The sequence below is a fragment of the Podarcis liolepis genome, assembly GCF_965112155.1.
Source record: "Podarcis liolepis genome assembly, chromosome: 2".
Lineage (NCBI taxonomy): Eukaryota > Metazoa > Chordata > Lepidosauria > Squamata > Lacertidae > Podarcis > Podarcis liolepis.
The window spans coordinates 28,536,704-28,546,769 of record NC_139555.1 but is presented as its reverse complement, the minus strand read 5'-3'; the positions used below and the strand labels follow the sequence as shown (position 1 = coordinate 28,546,769).

At 46.4% G+C, this 10,066-nt stretch overlaps 1 long non-coding RNA gene across 2 annotated transcripts; it reads left to right on the top strand.

Annotated features, from left to right (window-relative positions):
• Positions 1–1,425: 1,425 nt before the first annotated feature.
• Positions 1,426–10,066, top strand: LOC310700715. Of its 2 annotated transcripts, XR_014522750.1 has the most exons (3): positions 1,426–2,362; positions 6,848–6,987; positions 9,095–10,066. It is a non-coding gene; the product is annotated as an uncharacterized lncRNA (long non-coding RNA). The 2 variants fall into 2 exon arrangements; XR_014522751.1 differs by lacking the exon at positions 1,426–2,362 and having other exon boundaries at positions 6,793–6,987.

Below are 10,066 nucleotides of genomic sequence, written 5' to 3'. Positions count from 1 at the left end.
TCCACTGCTTTTTGCTGACTTACTAATGCTTGAGTATATTTAAGCCTGGGGGATTCCCCTCTGAAACATTTGGAGAAGGGAAACATTTAGAGCCTTTAAAGGAAATTTTAAACATGTTTTTTAAACATGGCTGATCCAATCCCCACCATCCCTTTTAACTGGAGTTCCCTACATTTTTTTGCTGTAAATTTCCCATCCAAGTTACTTGCCAATAGGAAAATGCGTTCAGTGGTAAGGAATTTAGCAATACTCCAGATTTTAAAAGGAGGAACTCAGAAGATGCAACATGCTGGACAATCATAGAAAACGGAGTGGCAAACTCAGTTACCATGTGGGTGCATTTATTGATTTCTAACATATACCCCTGTTACTGGCTCATAAAGTGAAGCAACTATTGCAGGAATGTGGAAGCCTACAATCTTCCAAAGATTGCTGGCAATAAAGACATTCTGAAGTAAAATGGGTTCCAGTTCCCAGCTGGGTTCCAAACACCGCTGCTTTACCAAAGCTCTCATCATCCCCCAAAATCCACTTTCAAAGTCCCTTGCTTGTTTTCACTCTGGTCCATTTGCAACAGCTGATGCCACAGCTAGTGGTGACTTGAGGGACAAGTATATCAAGGCCAAGAGGCCTGCGATACGAGTACACATGACGACTGCTTCGTATGACACTTTTTAATTGTTTCTGACATTTGTCCTGGGCAGGGGAGGAGGGGAAAGAGTCCCGCAAAGTCAGGACCTCTGTCCTCCAAGCTCTTTCAGTTAGTCAGCAAGGCACCAGTAAGGGGACGAGAGAGGAACCAGGAGGCAGGAGCTGGGAAGGCTCGCTCGCTTCCTGCTGCAGGCCTGACTGAGGACAGCGCGGGGCTCTGTCTTCTTCCAGGCATTTGCATGCCTTTCAGATTCTTTTGTGCTGAAGGGGAGGGCGTGTTCCCTTCGGCGGAGCCAAGGCTGCGCACAAGAGGCAGCCTTCTGCCGCTGCAGAGCCTCCCGAAAGGAGCAAACGAGAGCAGCTGCATGCGTGCAAACAGCGACAGTCCTGAGCGCCTGTTCTCGTTCAACGTGGGCCTGGTGCAGAGATGCCCCACCCAAGGCAGACGGGGCGGGCATCGCTGATCGCCTGCGCAGCCCAATCCACCGCAGGCATCGCCCTCCAGGCTCGCTCCTTCCCAGCCCCCTTTGGAGAAGGCGGCGGCGGCAAGCGTGCAGCACCACCAGGGTCTGCAGACAATGGCTTTGCAAGCTCGGAAGCGTGGAGGGCCGCAACCCGGAACTGTATGCAACATAACCTCCGGCAGCAGCAGCAGTTACCTGCCGGCTTGCCCGCCTGCTTCTCGCCGAGGCAACGCTGATGCTGCAGCCGGGCTGACACTTACCGGCGCGTGGAAGCCGCCAGGCCTTGCAAGGGCTGCAGGCACGCGGGGGGGGGCTAAAGGGAGCGGCGCGAGGCCAAGTCTGAGCGCGGAAAGCAGCGAAGGCTGGAAGCTCCGTCTGCCCATTGTCAGCACGCTCAAAAATTGGCATGTGCACCTGGGTCACGTCATTAAATGGCTGCAACAGCAGCAGGAAGGGGGCTGGTGCTCAGTGCATTTGAAGGCAAAACGGAGCAAGGCAACACCGCCTCCCAAAGGGCGATCATCAGGCACCCTGGCGCTAGCGGAGCAGCTTGTCCGGGTTTGGCGCAGGATGCCTGGAGAGAGAACGAGCTTGCAGGCAGGCGTGCACGGGAGAGGCGCCTTTCTTTCAAGGAAGTTGCCTGTAACAGGCCGTCCCTTCGCTACAAAACGCGCCATCGAAACTTGCCGGGTTCCCCTTTATTTCGAAACCCCTGACGTATGTTCTCCAGTGGTGTTTCCCCCCGCCCCCTTTTCGGTTTGGACATTTTGCTCTTAGCATCTCCAGGAAACGTGGGGCGTAAAGAGCCGAATTCTTAAGCCATCCCTGAAAACACACACACGCCGATCTGTGTTAAGAGCGGAAAGCCCTCTGCACATGCCCAAGAGCACTCTTCTTTCTTTATTGCATATGCGTCGCCTAGCACCGAGCTCCGGAAGCACGTTCCGGCTGAAAAATCAAGCCACGCCGGGCACAGATCTCCCTTCAATTCAATGAATGAAATCCCAACCCGACCCTCTCCTCCCCCCTCGACGCACATCCGCCCCAGCCCCACCCCCGTTGCACAAGGGGGCACACAGAAGCAAGTCATCACCCTCTTCCTGCTGGTGAATTTCCTTCTCGGCAACAGCGCCTTGCCCCTCCTCCCGCGTGTCATTCGTTACAGACGCAGCGTGACGGGGAGGGAGCGGCGAACCGAAACCTCGTGGGTGTCTGCCGGAGCAAGGTGGTGCTGCTCGGTAGCCCAGGTGACACGGCCGACGGGGAGGGGAAAACAAAAGGCCTTTCTCCGCATGCCTATATTTGGAGATTTCTGGCCAGTGGCTCGAAGATCCGCCCTGGCCCGGCATGCTCGATAAGGCTCGCGCACCTAGGACCTTTAGCAAGCGGGAGGGGCGATATCGTTCTTGCCGGTGGACTTTGAAGTCGCAGGTCAGCGAGAGAGAGAGAGAGAATGCAGGGATGCCAATTTGAATTAAATATTGTGGGGGGGGGGTAAGGTAAACCCAGCCCCGCACAATTGATCATAAGACACAATGCATGCACACTATTTGAATGGCAATGCCCATCAATATTTGGGGAGGGGGGGCCTGGGACCTCAGCCGCTAGAAGTTGGCTCCTATAGTCGGCTCCATATTTTCACCCTCTAGGCATTATTCACAATATGTACTATTACAGTGGTCTAAACCACTGAGCCGATCAGAAGGTTGGTGGTTCGAATCCCCGCGACGGAGTGAGCTCCCGTTGCTCGGTCCCTGCTCCTGCCAACCTAGCAGTTCAAAAGCATGCCAAAGTTCAAGTAGATAAATAGGTACCGCTCTGGCGGGAAGGTAAACGGTGTTTCCGTGCACTGCTCTGGTTCGCCAGAAGCGGCTTAGTCATGCTGGCCACATGACCCAGAAGCTGTACGCCGGCTCCCTCGGCCAATAAAGCGAGATGAGCGCAGCAACCCCAGAGTCGTCCGCGAGTGGACCCTAACGGTCAGGGGTCCCTTTACCTTTACTATTGCAGAATCAGGTTCCAATCTAGGCACACTTGCTTGGAACCTAAGCCATCTAGCACCTTCTGGATAAGCTTGCATTGTATTGGGCAGCTTTCATAATAATCAGAGGGTCTTTTCAAATGTTCTTATTTATGGAAAGGAATTAGCAGGCAATCTGCGTGTAGGCCACATCTGTGTGTTCATTTGTGGAGTATGCACTTAACTTGAAAGTACTTTGTAAAGTCAGAAGGAACCTTCAACCATCAGTGATTCGCCCCGCTCTTTCGGATTAGGCCGGAAACTGCATAGCCTAGGATTCTGAATTGGAATCATGCACACTTTACTTGGACCCTGAACTCACACCAAACTCAGCAGGGCCTAATTTAGAGTGGATTGCACTGTGAAATAATAATTTTCGATGGGCAGGAGCACTAGCCAGGTATAGGAACCAGGTATATGGCAATGGCATGTTCTCCGCCCCAGTTTACAAGGTCATGTGGCCCTTTCTGCTGTCCTTTCCTTAGATTGTATCTCCATAGGCTATGATACTCCTAACACACCTGTTTACTTTAACCCAGCCTGCTGAAACCAAGCAGAAGGAAGATAAGGCAGCGACGATTTTAAGCACATCAGATTTTTGGGAAATGGACCTCAAATTTCCAGACATATGGCAACCCTACCCAGAAGTGAAAAACATCCCACAAAGCAACTGGGCAGGGCGGAAAAGGGTGTTTGCAAACTTTTTCAATGGGTGTTCCAATAATACGCGATTTCACACAAGCACACAATGACCCGGAAAATGACACACACACACCCCTCACCCCATGCAAACAGGGAGCTGCTTGTACATGGAGTAATATTTTGGGACTTTGCAGAATCAAATATATGATTAACAGATAGAAAGATGTTGTTGAGTGTACGTGGAAATGATGTGAGGACTTGGATGGCCCCATGAATTGGGTATCCTGGCCCTTCCATGCAGCAATGCACATACATGTGCGTGCACACATCCTTAGTGCAAAAATAACATTTGTGGTGCCAGATCATGGCCCCTTGGCAATAGACAAGTGTCTTGCTGTGTGTTAGTACATAAACCTGATGCACACACTGTGTGGTCTCCCAATTTTAATCAGTGTCCTGAGATCCTCAGTACTGAACTGGAGAGAATGAGTCTACAGCCCACGTTAAAATGAAAGAAAACAATGGGAAGAGCCTGTTGAATGCTTGGGTTAAGTCATGATCTTCCTGATACTCATCAATGTGCTTTTAATTTTAAAAGGGCTGCATAATCAGTCTGCCAACCGAGGGTTACAGCAGAGGAGCACACAACTCCTAATAAAAATAATTAAAATGGTAATGCAGAGAGAATGAGCTGGGATGTTCTCACAATCTAAATAACAGGCCCAAGTATAATAGATTGCAATGCGGAGGCAGGGAATGAATCAGGTATTACCAGAAGCTCAATATTGTGGCGTGGTGGATGGTAATGTAGAGTTTCTGCACATGCACTATATACGGAGATGTCACCTGGACCCTGTGCATTATTTAGCAAACACAGTTCCTGTGCATTTTTAAAAAATAGTTTGTAAGGTTTTTGAACCATAGAGGTTATGGTAATATGAAGATCTGTGGGATTACATGCTCTGAAGGAGCTGGTGAAATACAACATTTGGATTGGTGCTGCACCTTTAACAGAGATTTGCTGCTTCCAGTGGGCTTAGGTCCTGCAATAAGCAAACAAAAGTTCGTCTGAAAGGAAGGACACATTAAACAAACACTGTTGTGTGCCTGCCTGTGGTGCAGCCAGTGAACAACACAGTGTGATTAAATCCTGAGCAAACTCAGTCTCACACCCTCGGTCACCCAGTCAGCATCTTATCTTGCCAGTTTGCTGATTCTGCACTTCAGATCATCCCTTCGATACCTCCATATAGGGTCAATTTGGGACTGGTTTTTATGCTTCAGGGTAAAGATTGTTTGTGCTTGGCTCCTCCTGTCTTTCCAGGGTTAAGCATGGTATTGTTTAACATTCTATATGCTAAAGGAGGCAGGAAGAGGAGGCAGATGGAAGGATTTCCTTGGGTGTACCGTACTTCTCATAGGCTTATGTAGGATTCCACAATCAGCTTCCTGACAGATTCAGGCCAATTTCTTTCCTTTCCAAGCCAGCTCCGCTGCAGGGCATGCTATTGCATGACCCCTCAAGTGTTTCCGTAGCTGGAATTTCTTGCATGCTACATGCAGTTCAGTTTGAAGCATTTTCTCAGAAATAAGTCTCACTGAGTTCAGTGTAACTTGTTACCTGGTAAGTGTGTGTGTGTTTAGAACTGTGGCCTTAAATTGATCCAGATAAACCAGATTCCTGTTGCTTCTCTGCACAGAACAGTTAGCTAAGACTGCAGTCCTAACCAGGTCTACTTAGACATTAAGCCCTGTAGACTTTAATGAGGATTACTTCCAGTGGGTTAGGATTGGAGATGAGTGAATTGTCACAATTAATGGTTTAGGGTTAGGTAATTATCGTAACTAGAGCAGTGAACAGATAAATAATTTTTAATTGCTCATGAATAAGCCTTTAAATAGACTCATTAATAAATTGGCAGTTTCCCCCAAAAGTCCACACAGGAGCTTTTTTGAAGGAAGTGCAAGCTAACTTATAATGGAACAAACAAAACTATTCAACATTTAGATTTTGTTTTATTATATTGGTGTATTTCAGCATGTCTTTGTCATGGCCTTAGGCTACTACAAAAAAGCTGATGCAATTCAATAGGCAAAAGCTGCAACTCAATGTTATAAGAAAATGCAATTTAATTCCCACCCCCATAGCCCACTACAGTAGCATGCCTGAACCAAGATAGTCTCAAAAATTAATATGCCTTTAATTCTCAGCGCCACTGATTAAAATTTATCTGCACCAATAGTACCTGACCCCTTCCAATTAATCAAAGAAAGCTTTGGCTGATCAGTTACGTGATTAAACTGATTTACAGCAAGCAGCCCTAATCCTAACACTTCCCATGTTCTTTTGGGGCCTTTGCCATTGGTATAAAGGTGGTTCCCAATTGTAAAATCCCCCTTTTCGAGGCTGTAGAACGCCACAAGCAGGAGCAGGAAACTGAATTATAAATCAAGCACCAAGATGCAGAGATCTATTTCTTTCTCTTTTTTTCTTCAAAAGATATTTATTAAAGTTTTTAAAAATATAACAATGAAAAAAAAAAGAAACAAAATACAACATAAAAACAGTTAAAAAACAAATAATTTTCCATAACATATCTTCCTTACGCTTATTTCCCCAGACCTCCTCATACCTCCCTTCTTTGTATTCCACTTCAATTTGTTAGTTCAGCAAATCCTTACCATTAAGCTTTTACCCATTTATAAACCTTTTTTTTCGTGTCTCCTAAAGCATTACAGCTGGAAACCCCTTAATTTCTATCCAACATCCTTCTAACATTCATTAATTTTACAATATTTCTGTAAATAGTCTTTAAATTTCTTCCAGTCTTCTTTCACCAACTCTTCTCCCTGGTCTCGGATTCTGCCAGTCATTTCTGCCAATTCCATGTAGTCAATCACCTTCATCTGCCATTCTTCCAGAGTGGGTAAATCTTGTGTCTCCCAATACTTTGCAATGAGTATTCTTGCTGCTGTTGTAGCATACACAGAGATCTATTTCTTTCTCCATAATGCTTCATGACAGCTTGCCTGGGCAGACACTTAGCCACTGTTCTTCTTTTAATTGCAGAGAAAGAGGCTGAAATTTAGGAATAACATGGACTCTCAACACCAGCCCCTGAATTGTGGTTCTCTATCCTGTATCTTGATGCTGCTGATAACTTGCATCCTAGCCTGGCTGCAGGATACCCTCCCATTAGCCAAGCAGAGGTCAGTTGGTTGCATAAGTATTCTCGCCCTTGCATGTAAAATGCAGATATGCCATGCTTTAGCGCTTGCTCTGCCAGCTGTGTCAGTTCTCCTGAGGACACAGCAATTCTTCCCAACAATTCTTTCTGTGGTTATCTCCCAACACCCACTCCCTTTGGGCGCATGCTCCAGCTAACTAACAAACACATAACTGCCTCTGAGCTTCGTAGCACAAACTAGGAAGTCAGGAAGAGATGAACGGGAGAAGCCCCGTCAAGATGAAAGCGGTCGACCTACTGAAGAAATAAGCCAGTTTGGGTCTGCGGGTGGGTGGGAGTATATTTGAATGCAGCCAAAGTGAATACAGCAAGCTTCCATGCATTCAAAAGTTTCTACGGACCGAGAGCAAGAAGAATAAAACCTTCAACTAGTAATAATCAAGGAAGCAATCCAGAGACTGTGCTTCCTAATATGTCTTCCTGCCCCAATTAGATGTAGATGGTTTTGTGGGACGTTGTCATCATATATTACAGACTCGGGTGGGTGGGTGGGTGGGTGGGTATGGAACTTATTTTGCAAGCCTGGGCAGGACCTAGGCTTGAAAACAATATTTTCAGAGATTTGTCAATGTCTGCATGGAAGTAGACAATCTTGAGCCCCAGCTTCATTTCTGTGCTTTTTTGTTTTGTTTTTACATCCTGATCCATTGGGCTATAATTATTAGTTGACACTGAAGACATTAGTCAACGTATATTTATAGTTGAACATGCACAGATTCCAAGTGAACAGGATGCTTTGCAGAACAGGTTAGCCTCAGAAGCCTGGACAGACAGTCCTGACGTGGCCTGGCTATGCTATTTGCAGTTAACCAAAACAAGTGAGTTAAGGGGCAGGGCACTAACCTTCTGCAGATAGGAGTATTTCCATTTTAGGCAGTAGCGTTCTGTTGTAAGCATTGTGCTTGTGAGCAAAGGTTGCAAAATAGTTGCTCCTCTGCAAAATGGGCAAGGTAAATGCACCCTGATTAAAAAACTATTACAGACTAAAAACTATTATAAACCTAGAAAATTTACTTTCATAATGATGTACAGGCATGATGGCAGAGATCATCTTCAGAGGCATGTTTAGGTCACACCCTTACATGCTCTGCAAGGGCAGCACCTGATTCTTCTCCATCGCTAGAATCACGTCTCCCCTCCGATTCGTGCGTTTCATGTGCATGGTTTAAAAGCACCAGAAAATGACGTCTCTCAGAAAGGAGCAGCTTGAACCATGGGGGATGGGAGAACGGATGATTGAGGATGAATATCTCCAGCTGTAAGAAAATCGAACACCTACCAATCCCCTGTTGCAAGCAGAGTCCCTCGGGTAGGACTGGAAGCAGTACTCTTCCTGCATTTTACTTCAGCAATCATCTCCCTGGACAGATTGCATTTCTCCTCCTAAAAGGAGGAAGCTTGCTGTCTGAAGGTCTTTTTTTTTGCCCTCTTTAGTTTCACCCCCCCCCATCTGTTTCCTGTGGCTTCTTGCTGCAAATACAGATCTTCCTTTTTATTCTGTTTCCCCATTTGATTCATCTGAAAATGGGAGGGTTCTCTGAAATCCAGTTGTCTGGAATCTCTGGAATATATGAGTTAGTGAATGATGGCAGTGGCTGACCTGTAAACATTTGGGGAGTGGGGTTGTGTGTGGTTCACCAGAAAGATAGCAAATTGTCATAAATATGGGGGGCTGCTTTATTTATCCATGTGTACTCTGATAGGTCGTGCCTCTCTCCAGCTTCTCAGGCAGAGAGGTACAGTGGTACCTTGGGTTACGTACGCTTCAGGTTACAGACTCTGCTAACCCAGAAATATTACCTCGGGTTAAGAACTTTGCTTCAGGATGAGAACAGAAATCGGGCTCCGGCGGCGCGGCAGCAGCAGGAGGCCCCATTAGCTATAGTGGTACCTCAGGTTAAGAACAGTTTCAGGTTAAGAACAGACCTCCAGAACAAATTAAGTACTTAACCCGAGGTACCACTGTATTTCCACTTAACGTCTGTCACAGGGATGTCCAACTTCCAAAGTTTTTGAGCTTTTTTGGGGGAGTCAGAACCAAAGTAGTTGAGCTTTTTTGTGTTTTGCAGCAATCGAACATGCTTTCAGCCAGGATCGCTCAGGAACGCATCACGATCGACCGGTTGAACCTCTATCAGGTCCTTTTAGCTCAAACATGGGGAAAACCTGTGGCCTTCCAGATGTTCTTAGACTTCAACTTTCACCAGCGCACTGGTAAGGAAGGATGGGGGTTGTAGTCCAACAACCTCTGGATGGCCACAAGCTCCTCATCCCTGTTTTAGCTAGAGAGGCCAGTGATTAAACCTAAACCACGCAAAGCATGTGTTAAGAGCCCTACCCTGAGGCATGAATAATATCCGTGGAGCAAGAATGGTAGGTATACCTCTCTGCTCCCCCCTGGCAATGGGAAGCTCCTTTCTCTTAGGCAGCCATGCTTACCTTTTCTTACCTATCCATCACGATGAGGCAAAGGCTCCTACCTAGACTGTACAGTTCCTCGCCTTTGGGCAAGGCAGGTGCAAGGAATCATCTGGCAAGAAATCAAAGTGGCAGCTTCAATTTTCTTTTCCCTGGTGAGGCAAACAGTAGGCTAAAAGAAGGACCATGGGGATTTCTGCATGTCCCTCTCTGTCAACACAGAGCAATTTACCCGCGTTCATCATCATAAACACTCGCTGTAAATTGTTCAGCCGGAACTGTGATGCAGCAAAAAGGTGACTTGGCACAGTACCAAGAATGTGCAGTTATTTTGCTTCAGAGTAGTTCTGCTGAACTGGTCTGCAAAATGTTTCAGAGTAATTCTGGTAGTCACATCTGTAAGCAGTGGAGGACTCATGTGTTTTATAGGGTGCAGGAGCTCATCCTGTCCCTCCCAGCTCCCAGAGAACCCAGTGCCTTGCCCCTAAGGGAGAGTCCAAAAATACAAGCAGTGTGTTGATCACTCCTCTCTCTCGCTCTCATTATATTTATTTTAAAACATTTTATTTTATTTTATTTTTTTAAAAAATAATATTTATTAAAAAATCATATATTAAAAACCA